Raw genomic sequence first — 17,934 nt, forward strand, 5'->3', positions numbered from 1 at the left:
TAGCCATGGCATTGTGGAACGCTGTCTTGACCTATCAAATACAACTACAAGCTCAATTCCTGCCAGGAAAGCTGAATACTCTGGCAGACGAACTAAGCAGAAATCTCATGGACCAGCACGAATGGAAACTGGAACCACGGATTTTCAACATGTTGACACGCAAATGGGGGAGTCCAGACAAAGATCTTTTTTGCCTCACCCCAGAACTATCAGTTGGACAAATTCTGCACAAGAACTCATCACAAAAAAGCCTGGAAAGTTGATGCTGTATCCTTCAGCTGGAAAAACCTATCAGTCTATGCCTTTCCCCCTCTGCCTCTGCTCTCCAAAGTTCTACTAAAAGTCAAACAGGACAAACCAAAAATGATTTTGATTGCTCCAGACTGGCTTCGCCACCACTGGTACCCACTCCTGTGCAATGTGTCACACCTTCCACTGTGGCACCTGCCTCGGACACCTTGCGTACTGTTTCAGCAGAACCAAATTCTGCACACTCGGCTCCAAACTTTGAATCTTGCAGCGTGGCTAATCACCTAAATTCACCCTTGGCATCCCTCGGCAAACCTGCGATGGATGTCACAAAGGCCTAGTACTAGAAAATCTTATGCTGACAAATGGAAAAGATTCTGTGCCTGGAATCAGTCACAAGGGATAAGCACAGCAGTACCCAATATTCCTCAGATTTTGCAATACTTAACTGAGATTCTTCACAAGGGCCTGTCCTTTTCTTCCATCAAAATCCATGCCTCAACCATTTCAGCTCATTACAACATAGAACCTTCCCTCTTCTCTCATCCTCTGTTTAAGCAGTATCTCAGAGAGGCCAAAAACTTAAGATCATGCAGGAGAGCTCCAACCCCTGCCTGGGACCTCAATTTTGTATTGGAAAAACCCAACTCTCCCTCCTTTCAAGCCAGCTGCTACTGCAGACTTAAAATTTCTCTCCTGGGAAATGGCTTTCCTTTTAGCAGTCACTTCAGCTAGAAGGATTTCCGAATTACAGGCTCTTTTATGGCAGTGGAGCCTTTCATAATTTTTCATGCGGACAGGGTGTCTCTCAGGGACCAATCCATCTTTCATGCCTAAGGTGGTATCCAGTGTGGCTCTTAATCAGACCATTCATTTGCCAACTTTCTTTCCCAATCCACAGAACATTATTGCTTTATACACCTGACGTCATGGAAGATGAGACCGAAACCAACGCAGGACCCAAGACTTTGATAATCAGGCCGACTGAGGGCTACTGCAAGCAGATAACCCAAATGTGATGACTGCAGCAGTGAATACACTCTAACATCTACATTTATGGTAAGTGTACACAACTGTACTTTTTCCATTCTGCTGGGATGAAACCAGTGCGGAGGCTGTGATTTAAAAATCATGCCCAGTAGTGATGCTAATTCCAGATGTTAAGTTGTCAGTCTCGCCTTCATTCTTGCTGGATGGGTTCGGAGCCGATCCTCAGCTCCGACTCGGCCAATACTAAAGCTCGAGAGCTAATTCCACCGGCTCGAGGCTCCCCTATATCCCACAATGCTAGGCGGTAACTACTCGGATCTTGTTTGCCGCTATAGCTGACGAGGTGCTTTTCTACCGGCTCAGGCAGGTGAGTTAGAGTTTTTACCATATTAGGTATTTCTTAACCCCTTTTTGTCTCGTACCATAACCTTTTAGTTTAATTAAATAGTTAGATAAATAGACCCCTGTTTTTTCGGGTCTATATTCCTTCCTTTCTTCCCTTATCTTATAGGCCTTCGGCCCCTCCCTTCCCCCAGTCCTTTAGTGTGACTAAATTAGTTGTTTTTTAGTTAAGGGCTTGTGTGTGTGTGTGTGTGTGTGTGTGTGTGTGTGTGTGTGTGTGTGTGTGTGTGTGTGTGTGTGTGTGTGTGTGTGTTAATAATTGTGGCTTAATAATTTTTTCAGTAGAGGGTGTGTCTGTAGTGTGTTTGTGTTGTTGTCAGGCACTTCTTTTACGATGTCAAAAGACTCTTAAGGTCTCAGGCTTCAAGAAGTGTGACTCGTGCTGTCAGAAAATGTCTCTGACAGACGGTCACACTTGTGTGTATTGCCTGGGACCTTTGCACCTGCAGGACTCTTGTGCTGTTTGTCATGGTTTTAGCCCTAGAGTCCTGCAGGAACGCAAGAACAAATTAATCTTGCGGGGCGTATTAAAGCCTGAAGGCCCCCCGACTCAGTCTGTGTCGGGGAAGCCTTCTAAAACTTCCAAACAGTCGGCTCCGGTTTCAGAGTCGACTGCTGGAAAGACTGTCGGCTTCGACATTGGCTCCGGCCGGAGCCGATGTTTCCAAGCCTCATACTGTTACCTCGGCTCCGGCTGGAGCCGAGGCTGATAAAACTCCGTTGGCTCCGATACTCTTATCGGAGCCACAGTCTAGGAAGAGGTCCAGATCCCCCTCTATCGGCTCCTTGCATTCGGCGCCAGGATCCCCCCTTCTTTCTGAACGGAGCCATAAAACTCATTCCTCACGGTCTTCCAGGTTATCTGACCACGATTTGCAAAGGGTAGTGAGTAGACTTCTCAAGTCCGAGGCACTGGCCGAAATGCTGCATAGCCCGACTCACCAGTCAGTGGCTATTTCCGTTCCCCAATACATTCCTCCTCAGACTCCTTTGAGTTCGGAGCCAGGGCTTGTCGGAGCCATGACTGTCGGTGCGTCGGATCCGATACCTTCCCTTTCGGCTCCGTCCTCCTCCTTGGAGGGATCTGGGCGCCGAGCTTCCCTTGTCGGCTCCGAGGGGGCAAGTGGCATCGGACGCTTGTCCGACCCCGCTCTCCCTCTCGGGGCTTCGGCGCTGGTGAGTTCGGCTCCGACAACGGCTTTGGAGCCGTCCCTGTCTGTGCCGGGAGAGGTCCTTGTCTCTTCGGAGCGGGGGCCTCTGGCCTTGCCTGACAGGGGTGCCTTCGAGGTCATGCGGAGCATGCTAGAACTAGGTTCTGCCCCACAGTCGGCTCCTTCAGCCCCCCCATCTACAGTGCCTGCGGTGATTTCTACTCACCCCCTTGTCTTAGACCACAGAGAGCCAACTCCTCAAGTTTCCCCATTGGGAATTTCCTCCTCTTCCGAGGCCTCTCCTGACCCGGTAGGAGATCCCCCCAAGGAAGAGGCAGTGCAAGAGGAAGCACATTGACTCCCTTGAGTCTATCGCCTCTGACACTGACTTAGAGGAATCCAAAGGTTCCCCTCGATCCCCCTCTGAGGATGTCTCCTTTGCTGACATCCTTGAGATCCTGAAACAGAGGGGGAACCGGCCAGCCCTTAACCCTTCGGAGGATGTCAGTGTATCTTGAGGCGTTTGGCTCTCGCCATTCTACCTCCTGGGTGTCCCCTCCCTTTGACCCCCTTATGGAAGTGGTGGCAAGGAAGGCTTGGAAGGCTCCTGATTCAGTGGAACCCACCCCGAGGAGACCATCTAAATTTATTACTGCCCCTAGAGATAAAGATTTTTTATCCAAAGGTGTCCCTGTTGATGCCATGGTGGTGGCTGCGGCCACTAAGAAGGAGTTAGCTGATCCTTCAGTTCCTGTCCATCCTCCTAATAAGGAATCTAGGACCATGGACAGGTACGGCAAGCGGATGTTCTCATCAGCGACCTTTTCAATGCGTTCGCTGAACTACTTATGCCACTTCACTCGTCTCCAGAGAGATTTACTCAAGGATATGGGTGAACTGATAAAGGATCCTACAGCTGAGGGGTTCAAAGACACAATGAACTCCCAGTTGACAACCTGAATTCCATCGTTAACTCCTCCATGCGGCTGGTCTCATATGCTGCAGATGGGGCGAGTAGAGCTGCAGGCACAGGTGTTGCCTTACGACGTCATGCCTGGATGCGGCTATGCAACTTTGCGGACCCTTTCAAGGCGTCCTTCACCAATTCTCCCTTTGATGGCTCATCCTTGTTTGGTCCACAGGTGAAGGATGCATTGACCAGGTGCGAGGTAGAAGGTAAGACTCTCTCTGCCGTAGGAGTCCGTTTTTCTACCCCTTCTAGACCCTATCCCAAAGGTCAGAGGGGAGGAAAGATGTGGTTCCGCAAACAATCCCAGGGAGTCTCATCTGACGCACAAGGCCGATTCCCCTCTAGAGGCAGAGGGGGGAATAATAATAGACGTAGAGGAGGTCCGCAAAACCAGGGTAGCAGAGAAATGTTCTCTGACATACCCTTTCAGCATCCCTGAGGGTCTGCCCGGCTGTCCACCTTCGGAGGCAGTCGGGGGAAGGTTATCCCTGTACCCAAAAGCCTGGCTTTCCCTTACTCAAGACAAATGGGTACAGTCGATCATATCCGAGGGTTACAAAATTCCCTTTGTTCACATCCCATCCCAACCCAAAAGATCCCTTCCAGACGTTCCACCCGGTCTAAGGGAACAAGCAGCATTCGAAATTTCAAAGCTGCTATCAAAAAGAGCTATCCAATCAGTCCCAGCAGACCAGCAAGGATCCGGAATCTACTCCAAATTCTTTTTGGTACCAAAAAACAGGGGACTGGAGACCCATACTGGATCTCAGCTACTTAAACAAGTATGTCAGGAAAACAAAATTCCGGATGGTCACGCTACAGTCCATTCTACCCTTCTTGGGTCGGGACAATTGGATGTGCTCGATAGATCTTCAGGACGCGTACTACCACATCAAGATGAACAGACGCTCCAGGAGATATCTCCATTTCAGGCTGGGAGCCAGTCACTACCAGTTCAGGGCCCTGCCCTTTGGTCTCACTACAGCCCCCCGTGTGTTTACCAAATGCATGGCAGTGGTCGCGGCTCACTTGAGACGTCAAGGATTCCAGGTGTTTCCATATTTAGACTGGCTCCTTACCGCCACCACCAGACATCAGCTTCTTCTATCCAGGGACTTCACCATCCAATCTTGCCAAGCTCTAGGCATTTCGATAAATTTCGAAAAATCTGCCTTGTCAATCTATTACCTTTATAGGCGCCACCTTAGACACACTCAATCTTTCAGCCAGACTCACAGAGCAAGAGTGTCAGACATTTGGAACCAAGTTTCCCTTCTCTTACAGTGCAACAAAGTCAAAGCCAGACTAGTTTTGAAGGTGTTAGGACTCATGGCAGCAGCTATTCCCCTTCTCCCCTTAGCTCGCTTTCACATGAGGATCCTCCAATGGATGCTGTTTACTCAATGGTCCTTTCAACAGCTCCCGATGTCCCATACCATATTGATAACTCAATCATGCAAGAATCAACTGTCTTGGTGGATCACATCACCTCAACTTCTCCGAGGAAGACCCTTCACTCTTCCCCCCCAGTCGCCACGTTGACAACAGACGCCTCCCTGATCGGGTGGGGGGGGCATTATCAGGGCAGGACAGTCCAAGGCACGTGGCAACCTTTCGAGTGCCACTTGCACATAAACATCTTAGAGATGAGAGCAGTGCTTTTAGCGTTGCAAGCCCTTCACGACTCTCTTCCCACTGGGACTATTGCAATTCAAACGGACAACATGTCCGTAGTGTGGTACATCAACAAACAAGGCGGAACCAGATCATACCCTTTATGTCGAGAGGCACTCAGACTTTGGCAATGGGCGATCTCTTCTCAGTGTTTTCTGATAGCAACGCACATTCCCGGGAAATCCAACGTTATTGCAGACAAATTGAGCAGGGCAATTCTCATGCCCCACGAGTGGTCTCTAAAGAAATCAGTTCTAGAAGAAGTATTCCTAAGATGGGGCCAGCCTTGCTGCGATCTTTTTGCTACTCCCCAAAACAGCAAGTGTCACGACTTCTTCACACTCTTCCTGTTACCAGGCCATCCCACCAGAGACGCTGTAGTCCACGATTGGCCCCCGGGACTTCTATATGCCTTTCCCCCCTTTCCACTGATATCTCAACTAATTCAGAAAGCCATCGCCTTGAGAGTGACAATGATCCTCATTGCCCCTTACTGGCCTCGACAGATATGGTTTCCCTTTCTTCATCGTTACCTTTTGGAGCAGCCTTGGCATCTGGACCCAGTACCAGATCTGATAACCCACCAATCGGGTCATCTGCACCAATCTCTGCCTTCTCTAAACCTCACAGCGTGGTTTCTCCGATTCCAACCTTAGCCAGGCTTCCCTCAATATCTCGCTCTGTCCGAGATATCTTGATAGCCTCTCATAAATCTTCTACCCGGAAGATTTATAGTAGCAAATGGAAACGCTTCTCTTTTTTTGGGCAACATCAAAAAACATAGATCCCTTTACTGCACCTATCCAGTCTATTCTAGACTTTCTAGCAGAACTCTTTCATTTAGGATCATCTGCATCTACCATTAGAGTTCAATTGGCTGCCATATCAAATTTTCATGTTGGTGTTTCAGAATCTAGCATCATGGCTCACAAACTCTCTAAAGCCTTTTTAAGGGGCGTATTTCTTCTCAAACCTCTGATCAAAGACCCCCCCACCTCAATGGGATTTGAACTTGGTTCTGGCATCCTTAATCCTTCCCCCCTTCGAACCGGCGGCTTCATGTTCTCTGAAGTTGCTTTTTTGGAAGACACTTTTTCTGGTAGCTATAACTTCAGCAAGAAGGGTATCTGAACTCCATGCTCTGTGCAGTCGTCCTCCTTACTTAGTTTTTCACAAAGATAGGGTATCCCTCCGTACTAATCCATCCTTTTTGCCTAAAGTGTCCTCTCAAACAAACCTAAACCAAATTATTGATCTCCCCGTCTTTTTCCCTAACTATTCAAACAGGTCGGAACAAAAGCTACATTTTTTGGATGTTCATCGCCAACTTCGATATTATTTAGACAGGACTAAACAATTCAGGAAATCTAATCAATTGTTTCTGTCATATGCGGAAGGGAAATTGGGCCTTCTAGTTACTAAAGTATCCCTCTCTAGATGGCTCACCTCTACTATTACCTTCATCTATGAGATCAGACATCAAAAACTATCCTCAAGACCTAGAGCTCATTCAACTAGGGCATTAGCTACATCCGTAGCTTTTCAGGATAGGCTGCCAATAGATTCCATTTGTGCAGCAGCCACCTGGGCTTCTCCTCATACATTCATTTCACATTACAAATTGGACACTGTTTCCAGAAACCGTGCCAATTTTGGTTCCACTGTTCTCAAGAGTCTGTTCAGATAGGCCACCCGGGATAAGGTGCTAGGGACGCGGTCCCATCCAGCAAGAATGAAGGCGAGATTGACAACTTAACATTAAGAAGTTATGTACCTACCATAACGTTCCATGTTAGTTGTCTTCTTCTCGCCTTCTTTCTTGTGTCCCACCCTCCTTCCCCCAAGCCTGGACAGACCGACAGGAATTCAGTTTGTGTTCTTCCTCTGGAAGTAGTCATTCCCACACGTTCTTCCACCTCTTTTACCCTTTCTGTGGTCTGAGATACCTTTTACGCAGATTGTTTTGAGGTGGGTTTCCCTACTCCAATTTATGGAGACTAGAGTTGCTTGGTATAGCTATCAAACGAGATCTGAGTAATTACCACCTAGCATTGTGGGATATAGGGGAGCCTCGAGCCGGTGGAATTGGCTCTCGAGCTTTAGTATTGGCCGAGTCGGAGCCGAGGATCGGCTCCGAACCCATCCAGCAAGAAAGAAGGCGAGAAGAAGACAACTAACATGGAACGTTATGGTAGGTACATAACTTCTCTTTTAACCCATGTAGAACACAGCCCAGGATGTTTGGTCCCATAAAGGCTGTATTTTTGGCCTTGGAGAGGGCGTTTAAGACCTGTTCCTCAGAGATGCTGGGTGGGGGACAGGTGTTAGGGATGCTTTGGGGGGTATATCTGGCGGGGACAGGGGAGTGAAGTTTTTACTGAACCTGTCAGCCAGCTGGTTTTTTGTAGCCACAGGTTATTTATATGTAGTACTATTAATTAGGAGGATATATGAAGGGTCAGAGGAAAGGACAGGTGAGTGTTTCTGAAACTGCATTTTAACAGAGGACGTCTGGGTGGGGTGTCCCGTTTCTCTTATTTCCTTTATATTTGGAGCCACTGGCAAGTTCCCTTTTTTTAAGGGACTCTTCAAATTCAAGGGTGTAACTGTTATAGTACTCGGTTATCCTTATTTTAAAAAAATGTGTTGTATTTGATAAACCAAAAAGGACATTTCAGTGTTGTGGAACATTTTGCGACAGTCGGGTCTTTTCTGCATAAAAAATCGATAAAGGCTATAGCAGTAAACTGTGTCCACATATGATTTGGAACAGCAATACCTATATTTATGGGGACATGATTAGTATTTAGATGTATGGATTAAAGAGTTCTGTTATGGAAGCTAAGGCTATGTGGGAAGAGACTAAACAAAAGATAAAAGAAAAACTGGAACCTCTTGATTTATGGATATTAAGATAAAGCTGTGAATGTTTTTGGTCTATTTACATAGAAGTCAGGCATACTTTTATCAGCTAGAGGATGGTATGTATGGTAGTTAATAGAATTGAAGGAATTTATTTGGCAGGGAAAGTGAGTTAAGTGCCCCATAAAACAAGGTTAAGTATTACCTTAACACAAGCAGAAGGTTAGAAATCAAAGTGGAGAGGGATGATGAAATGGGAGAGTGGTGGAGTTCAATAAATAGAGAGGGGTTTTAAATGCAAATTCTAAAGGAATAGTAACCATACATAACATTGTATTCGTAAAATAGTAGGTATTCTAGGCCCAAGTGAATTTTACCAATAGGGATAACTACAAGTAAAGGTGCAGAAATTAGGCTGGACGGAGCTGAAATTGACTGGAGAGGGTCATCAGAAATGCCAAGTTGAGAGCAAATGACGCTGGAGGGAAGGTTTTAATAGTGGGAAAGAGGCCAAGCAGAAGTTCAGCCCGTAGGTTAGAGACTGCCTTCTATATCTGGGACTGGTTATAGAATATGGGCAAAGAATAAGGGATGGGTGCTTAGTGAAATGTCAGCTGTGGTAGAGTTTTCTAATTGAGTATAGAACCAAATTATCTGTTTAAAAGATGATTGTTAGGGCATTTATAATATTGCATGATTAACTCCAAGCATCAGAGGAGGTTAGAAAAGCTTGGGAAGAGAAACTGGAAAGGTAGTTTACCAACGACAATCAAAGTACATGTTTATGGTTCCTGAATATGCAGCAAAGTTCAGATGGCTAAGATTTTTGATTGGAAGTGTTTGCATAGATATTTTGCACCCCAAGCAGACGTTAGCATTTATTTTTGGAAAAATTCTCTGAATGTGTGATGGGAAAGATAGATAATTGGGAATGTGTTCTGGGAATTTTAACAGGTTGGCAAATATTTAAAGTTTCCCTGTAGAGTTTTGTAACAAAGAAAATGATTCTTTTGAGTTAGGACATGAGCTGTAAATTTCCTAGACATAGTAAGGCTTTACCAAGTTTAATGCTATTGGCTGTCAAAGCCTTTACTAGAGAACAAACATCAAATTCTAAACCAGCTGCAATTGAACTGGATATTTTAAAGGAGGTTTAGAAAATGGAGGTGGGGATCCTTAGAAAAAAGGAAAGGGCAAATTACACAGAAGTAAATGGAATGTGTGGGAACAGTACATTCAGAATAATGCTCAGGAAGAGGAGTGATGTTTCAGGTAAGGCAGGAATTGTGCAGTTTATGTAATGGAGTGAATTTGTTTTAGGAAATGTGTACACTCAATGAATAAAATGATGTTCTTCATTCCACATTGCTGCAGTCCTAACTATTGGGTAGTCCGCTGTCCAGTCGGCCCGAATACCAAAGAGTTCAGGCGCGCGGTCCTGGCGTCAACTGGGATGACGTCGTCAGGTGCGGGTACTATACTAATGCGCTCATATCTTTGCAGCATTTTTACGATGGTCCGGATGCAGAAGCAATTTTGCAGTGCAGGTTGGCGCCAGTGAAAGTTTGAAGCCAGGTTTCTTCTACGAGAAAAGTGGGGAATATAACGGTTGATCTTGTTTTAGTTTTTTTTTGCCTCAGTATTTAACCATGTCGTAGTGAAAAAGGGAATTTCTGTAATAGGGGATTACCATACTTGGGTATTCTATACTTTGTGTATACATTGTGTGTTTTTGTCTGAGTAACCTTAGATGGCCCCGACACACTATTGTTAGAAGGTTAGACAAAGCTAGATTTATAAACACACTATTAAGAGAAGGTTAGACTTGCTTTATTTCGCTAATTATAAAATAAAACGCATGGACAAAACAGCTTCAAGACGGCGGAGGAAAAAAAACGCAAGACAAAACAGCAAAGCCTAGAGGTGGAGGAACCGGTTTTGTCCCAGACGCCGGAGTTTTTTAGAGACTTTACTGTTACAGAGGTTTTCCTCTCAGGTTCTCTTGGAGGCTCAGGGAGCTTCTCAGGTCAGGGATGTATCCTCTCTCAGAGGTGGTCAGAGCTTCTCTTCTGCTTCTCAGGCTTCTGGTCTTCCTCTTCCTAAGGTGGTCAGAGCCCTCCCTTCTGCTTCCAACTGGGGTTTGTTGCAGTGGAAAACATATGCTTAAAATGGGGTCTTCCGCTAAACTAAGTGATCTCTTGCTCCAAGAGGATATGGGATAAATGGCGTAGGGTTCTATGCCCCCCTCTGAGGGTTCTATGCCCCTGGGTTTGAGAGTGAGAGCTTTGGGCAATGAGTTTGAGAGTTGAGAGTTCTGATTGAAATGCACCTGATTCCACCCTGAAGCTTCCTGGAGATTCTTCCTATTTCAGCTTCCTCCTGAGGATTCCAGCCATTTTCAGAGACTCTGGATTCCATGAGATTGATTTTAGGATGTATTCTATGAATTTTTGTTTTTTTCAGGAAAGGGGCCTTTTTCTTCTATTTTACTTTTTGAATTAGGCCTTTTATGTTTTGCCCAGGGTTCCTGAACTGGATTACCCTCCTTTTTGCAGGATTAAACCGGGATTTTTACAGGGCTTCCCTGAACTGATTATCTTGCCTCCTGGCTCCCAGTTAAAGGTGAAGCCTCAGGGGCCCTTTAAAGAGCCCTCATTGGGCAAAATCCTGTCCCTCCTGGACAGGTTGTTAAATCCTCTCCCTGGGGAAAGAAAGGTATATCAGTTCTCTTTAGCCAAAATCCTGTAGGCTTTGATGGACTTTGAAAGATGAACATCAGAAATCACATTTTTAAAAGTTTCAAATCTACAATGATCACACGTGGAATATCTTAGGAATTATCTTAGGATTTAGTGATCATGTTAAGTTGTTGGGGGTAAAGGTTCTGTGTAATAAAGTTTTATTGGATTGCAGTTCCAGTGGTTGAGTTGTTGTGTGTTCTGTTCTAAACATGTGGCTTTGATGTCCTGTTTCTTGATGCTGCAGGCTGTGGCTCAAGGATTTTGGATGCTGCTTGTGGTCTGATGAGCAACGAAGTTTTGAGAGATCAGAACTTAGCTGAGCATGTTAAGACAAGGGCCTGTCTATAAACTTTTACAGTCTGATGTAGTTTGTTGTTTAGTAGCAATTAATGGGATTTTTGCGATCCTGCAACAAGTTTAAGGTTATTAATTGGGCAGCAGGTTTGGTAGGGCAGAGCTATGCGTGCTTTTAGGCCTAGGGCAGGGGGTCCACCTGCTCAGACTTCTGGTGAGGCTTGCAGGGGCAGTCCAGGGGGTAGGTTTTAGGCCTAGAGTGAGGGGCAGCTCTAGGTAGCTTCTAACCAGCAGACTCTAGGACCTGCCTTTTCACTTTTCAAACCTCTTTTGGAGCCATTACCTTTACAAATGCTGCTGCCCTCTCACTTCTGCAGGTTTTATTTCCATAGAAAATGTCTTTCAAAGGCAAAACAGACATTACTTTACAAGACACAAAGACCAAGCAATTTTATTTCCTTTCTAAATAGGGCTCTTCTTTCCATCCTGTGCCAGCCAGAGGCTCCTTTTCAAATCCTAGAGATACTCCTCTGAATAAGAACAAGACCAATTTTGATTTGCCAAAAGTGGGTTTATCTAGCATTCTTCCTGTGATGCTGAGGCTGGAAACAGCTTTCACTCTAAGTTCAAGGATCACCCAAGGGTAAGACATTCAAGGAAGTTTACCTTTTATGACCTATAAGATTGCATTCCTGTGCATTCATGCTGATCTGGAAATGACATTATCAGTTCTCTGTATCGCAAGGGCATGTATCTACTTACTCAGAGTATTCATTGTAAAGGGATTATTTACCTTCATGTGCCTAAGTTGCTAAAAGGAATTATGCTGAGCTGTTACTTGGAGAATGAAGTTCTCTGCCTCAAGGTTCTTGCTAAGGCTTTGGCTTATATATTCACAGTAAGTCTTGCCAATCTTAGGCTTACTTCAGGCTTAAATAAAGTCCAATCTAGAATCCTCTTCTCACATTAAAGCTTGGGTGTGAGACTGAATACAAGAGCCCTAATGGCCTTTTACATAGAAACAAACATAAAGAAGAGTCCTGTTACTTCACATTTGTATCTTGTCATAAGTCCGGCTGACTCACATACTAAAGACTCAGCCTTAGAATAAGTCTAGATGGAGACAGTATGCTTCCCAAACTGCTTTGCCAGTCCCGACAAAACAAAGAATCAGTAAAATTTATAACCTGCAAGGACTCAGGATTTCTTGACTGTCATTCAAATAATAATTTGCTTCTCAAAAGAAACCACAAGGCATCAGTTCTTCAAACCAAATAAGGAATCCCTAATGTATTGCCAGAGGCGATAATGATTTCTCAAATATGAATGAAGCTATACCAGGGATTCAAAAAATGATGACAAATAATATACAAGACATGTCACCGCCAGACTTCAGGTGGTACATATCAACATGAAGGAGATGTTAGCAGTCTGAACAGCATTACTGGCTTTCAAGGAGTTACAGCTCCAGGGTGACCTTGCTGATTCTAACAGACAACACGCCAGGTCATTGGAGCTTTCAACAAACAAGGGGAAAGGGCAAGACTACCCATCATGCAGACAAGCAACTTACATGTGGTACATCAACAAACAAGGGGGAATTAATTTCTCATGTTGCTCAGGCGGAGCACATGACCTCTAGCAACACTGGAGCAGGAACACACTACATCACTCACTTGAAGCAAAACTTTAGGGGGTATTTCAAAAGTTGCTGTGTGTTAAGGGGACAATGGCTGGGAGACTGCCTCGCTTCTCCAACCAACTCTTCTCAGGAGGACAAATCAAAGAGTACTTCATGTTAATAGATCAGTTAATGCTCTTTCAATCAGTGGAAAGCGAGTGGAAACTGGTGTAAAAGTTTTTTCAAAACAGCTCTTCTTCCAAAGGTGCTTCAAAGGTCAGACAAAAAGAGCCAAGGATGAAGTCCTTACCTCTGCAATTCTTGCCACAGCTTGTCTAAAAATCAGCTCGCGGAGTGCTGGGATAAATTTAATAGCTCCAAATCTTGATTCTACACTGTCAGTACCCATTACTGCTCGATCTCTCAAAGTCAAGCTTTCTACCTTCGACAAGCAAAGGCACATTTGTCTCAGAAGGGGACAGCAGGTCCGCCTCTCAAGTCTTTTTAAATGATTCATCATCTTGGCTCTCTGGTACAAGCCTGTTTGTACGTGAGCAAAACTCAACAATTTTTACAGATTACTGCCCACAAGTTCATAGTTCATTTGTCTCAACAATTTATGTGGAAGATCTAATTTGATTAGAAGTTATTGACAAAGGTTTGCAAAGTCTTTAATAAGATAAATGGAAGAGAGAAGCAATTTCAGCTCAGAAAAATTGTTTGAGAATTCCAGAGATTAATTTGAGTTTCATTTCAATTTCTTAGAGTGGCAAAGAATTGTGTGTTCCAATTGTGGCTCTTCAATATCTTACTGAGTTATTGGACAAAGGTTTGTCTTTCTCTTCCATTAAGATTCATGCAGCAGCAATTTCAACTCACCTCTATTTCTGGAAGACCATTGTTTAAGACTTGCTACTGCAAGAAGGGTTTGAGTTACTAGCCCACTCTTGAAGCCTTTTTTATTTTTTCTGCTTTTTAGGTACAATTTACTGATGAATCCTCTTCCTTTTTGCCCAAAGTGAGTTCTAGTTGACTGCCATTTCTTCATTCATGCTATGGCGCTTTGGGTTGTTGTATTACTTCGGGTATGGAAAGATTTGTTTTTCAAGGTGATGTAATACAGGGGCATCTAATTTGCATTTGAGCAGGACTAAGGATTTTAATAAGCCCAGCAGTTGTTTGTTTACTAAACTTTTTTTTCCCAGGGCAAACCTGTGTCAAAAACAAACTATTTTTATTTTGGATTGGGTTTTGTTTTAAATTTAATTGCTTTTTTCATGGCAAGTGAGATCATTGCTGATTAGTATTATTCTAGGTAGTTAGGTTTGTCTTTGTTTTCCAGGTTTCATTCACTAACCATGATATTTTGGAGGCAGCTGGTGGGCAAGGTTTTGCATTTATGCTATGGAGGCAACCTTTTGCTCAGTTTCAGTGTCTAGGGCTGGCTCTTGGCACAGCCATTTTGCACAGCCTGTTATTTAAGGGCAACTACTGCCACTTTGCCAGCCTCTAAGTGCTTTGCAATTGGTACCACAGTTAGGACTTTGCACCACCCTAATGGAAGCTTCAGTAACAGTTTTGTACCACAGCTATTTTGTAAGGCCTGTTATCAGCTCCTGCTCTTATCCAATTTACATCCTCCTGTGCCTGTAAGCCGGGGTGGCTGTGTAGGTGAGGTTATATTCTTATAATTTTGGGGATTACAGTTACAGTTATATTTTGGCATAATGTGGTAGTTGTTTTTTTTATATCTTATCTGTTTGGGTGATTTTATCTTCCCTCTGATTTGTCTGAGGATATTTGTAGGGTCATGGTTATATTGGCCTTAATGGTACTGATGGTGGTATATATATCCTTTCCGGTGCCAGCCATGGGAGTTTATTCGGCCTTTATCACAGCGGACTACCCAATAGATCTCTGGCAGTTTTTCGATAAGAGCCTCATCTATCTACATTTATGGTAGTCTGGGGGACGTGGCCGACGCTAGATCCACGCGCTCCGACCGACGCCTCTACCTACTTTACTATGGTTTGTTTTTTTATATTGATATATATGTAACCATCGCTGTTTTAGTTCGACTTTACTACGTTTATTTAAAACGGTTGTGTACAAGTGTGCAGTGCACCCTCTGAATCCATTCATTTTTACCTAGCGTCCAGTTTTCCTTAGAAACAGAGTTGCCTGACATTTGGTCATGTATTGTCTTTGTGTGGGCTTAGAATTTTTTTTTTTCTGGAAATTCCACCACCTCAAGAGGACAACTAATTTGATGCCAGCTCACTTCATTTTCTAGTTTTGTCTCTCTTATAAAGTGTCAGACTGGTTTAATATTTTTACTGATTATTGCATTCATTATTGGGGGGGGGGGTTACAGTGACTGTGTTAATAAGTCTTTTGAAAACATCTGTCTTTGTGTTTTACAGGTTGACAATTGGGACCAATTAGTGATGGAAGAGAAAACAAGAAGACACCTTATTTCAGACTATCACATCTGCTGCTTATTGTTTCTTGCAGCTTATGCTAGGATTGTTTACTATTGTAAATGATTATGTAATTCCTTTTCACCTTTGTACATGCTGATAGAAATGTAAATCCTCACACAAGCAATTTATCTGCAAATACATCGGAAAAAAAGTCTGCTGTTTCAAACAAAATGTGTCCTTACTTGTATGCTGAAGTTCCAGACTAGTCTAAACTTTCAGATCTAAACGGCACTTGAGTTGAGCTAACATTTACTGCATACCCACAGATGGAGGCAGTTGTGACGGGTTCTAAGTGAACAGTGACCTGTTTTTTTCTCACCTCCAGGACAATCCAGTGCAGAAAGTCAGTTACTGTCATAGGCAAGTTGTTCAGTTGAATACAGCAATGCCATGAGGCTGCTCGCTTATTTTACCTGTGTAACAAAATTTCTTATTGGTTAACTGCACTACAGTAAGTTGTAAAGGCAAACATTTTAGGGCTATATTCCAAAATACTTGCTGTCAGTGTAAGTGTCTTACTGTGATGTAAACCTGCCCAGATTCAAAAAAAACTTGTACTCTGTATAAGTGATGTACTTCAGTGTAAGGCCAGTATATAAAACATGATTTCACCAGAGGGCCAGTTTCCAAAAGGCTTGCTGTTGGTGTAAGTGACTTGGATGTGGTTCCAAGTGTAAGGCTGCTTTATAGATGGGCCTAACACCAAGAACAAGGTTTTGGAATCTGGACAGGCTTACATCGGAGTAAGTTGTGTACAAAGTGTGGCTTTTGGAATTGGGCCATTAGTTTGCACATGATTTCCTTGTTGCTGTATTGTTTTCTTAAATGCAGTTAAGGTGATGTAATTAATAGTGAAGTTCATCATAAGGATCAGTGCTGCAATATAGTTACTTGTCCATATGAAATTGCCTCAGGCAATTAACTACATTTTTAGTTTAACTTCCAGAGATTTCACAAATATCCCCAATATAGAGATGGATTTCTTACTTTGCTCTTGCCATTGATCCAGCGGATATCTAAAATGTATAGTGTGCACCATTTTTGGATCTTTATTACTAGAAAAATTGATTTAGCCATTCTGTCACTCTGTCCTTTCCACAACTTCTTGAAGTATTCAGTTTGGAAACATTTTCTAATTGCAGTACTTTGTGAATATGAGTAAAAGTTTCTTACAAAATCAGAAGCAAAAAAATGTAATAGATTGATGCGTCCAAGTTCCGTAATATCCCAGGAAAAGCTTGCTAAGTGTCCCCCAAGAAGGACTGATTCAGCATAAGTAATCGTTTGTCATATATCTTTTTCCTGTGGAGAAATTAATAAGTTCCTATCTGTGAATACTATGTGACTTTCTTTAACAAGGTGTTGCTTCATTATGGTTGAAATTGTAAGCTATCCTGGAGCACAAGAAGCTTGTGGGGTCAGTGTAAGGGCTATCTGCTTTCTACAAGGAAAATCCTCCTTGAGTAGCCAGAAGCATAACCGCTTTCTTTAAGTAATTAAGTAACACAAGATGGAGTGCCTAAAATATGCTTTCTGTCCACTTGTTCTTCTAGCACCAAGTCCAAAATGAACCCTGCCAGTCCTGGTAAGTCATTGCCTCAAATACCATTGGTCCCTTGGTCTATTTCTACTTTATTCCTGCCTGCCCTGACCTGTTTGAATACAGCCTCAACTGAAGTTCTCAAGATGTCCAGACAGGATTCTGGTTTCCAGGCACTTGATAGACATTTTTCATTCTGGAATTTCTGCTTCACTGTCTGCATCTTTACAACATGCTCTAGAGACCTCAGTGGATTTGCAGATTCCATAGAGTTTCTCCCTGTGGGATACTTTGTCTACGAACAGCCAGGATGCCTAAAACCTGGCTATTGACCCTGCCAACATCTACCTGTACCGTCTTCTGCTGCAAGAAGGTTACTAAGAAATGTGTTTGGCAAAAAAATGTCCCTCAAGTGCCCAACTTTCCATTTTGGAAGGGCTTCTCTTGTAGAGATGAGAACCCCCCCCCCCCAATCCCTGGATCCCTTAAAATCATATTTGGTCAATGAATATCTGACACATTCCCCTTTAATGCTTCTTGATCTCTTCTGCCAACAGTGAGGAGATAAAGCATTGTGTAGTTCGCCACTGCAGTAGTAAAGTAGTAACTTTTTAAGACTTCTGCTGCAAAAGGCTTGATGGCTGTCTTCACTGCCAGAACATAGCAACTCTCATATTATAGGACAGATAAATGCCTTTTCCTTCTTGATCTTGGTGGTATAAGATCGATGTCCATCAGTGTAATCTATATTTTTTTTTCTTGCTGCGGTCCACTCAAGATTAAATGCATTCTGAGAGTCTTCAGTCTGTTCTTCAAGTCTGGCTTCCAGAGTTAGATAAGTACCCCATTGGAGAAGTCTTTTTTTGTGTTCTCAGTTGTATGCTTGGTAGCAGTAGCTTTCAGTAGTAGCTAGATCAGTCTCGCAGAAAAGAAAGCACTTGTGTCCTAAAGTGAAGT

The 17,934-nt window shown here is 43.6% G+C and overlaps 1 protein-coding gene across 1 annotated transcript in view; it reads left to right on the top strand.

Annotated features, from left to right (window-relative positions):
* Window positions 1–15,591, top strand: part of OST4 (oligosaccharyltransferase complex subunit 4, non-catalytic) — a 265,499-nt gene extending 249,908 nt beyond the window's left edge. Inside the window, exon 3 of the mRNA XM_044062861.1 lies at window positions 15,378–15,591. The gene's annotated coding sequence lies outside the window, so the exon portion shown is untranslated. The remainder of the gene's footprint in view (window positions 1–15,377) is intronic.
* The last annotated feature ends 2,343 nt before the right edge of the window (window positions 15,592–17,934 follow it).

The sequence above is a fragment of the Protopterus annectens genome, chromosome 2.part1 (assembly GCF_019279795.1).
Source record: "Protopterus annectens isolate FY-2018-M chromosome 2.part1, PAN1.0, whole genome shotgun sequence".
NCBI lineage: Eukaryota > Metazoa > Chordata > Ceratodontiformes > Protopteridae > Protopterus > Protopterus annectens.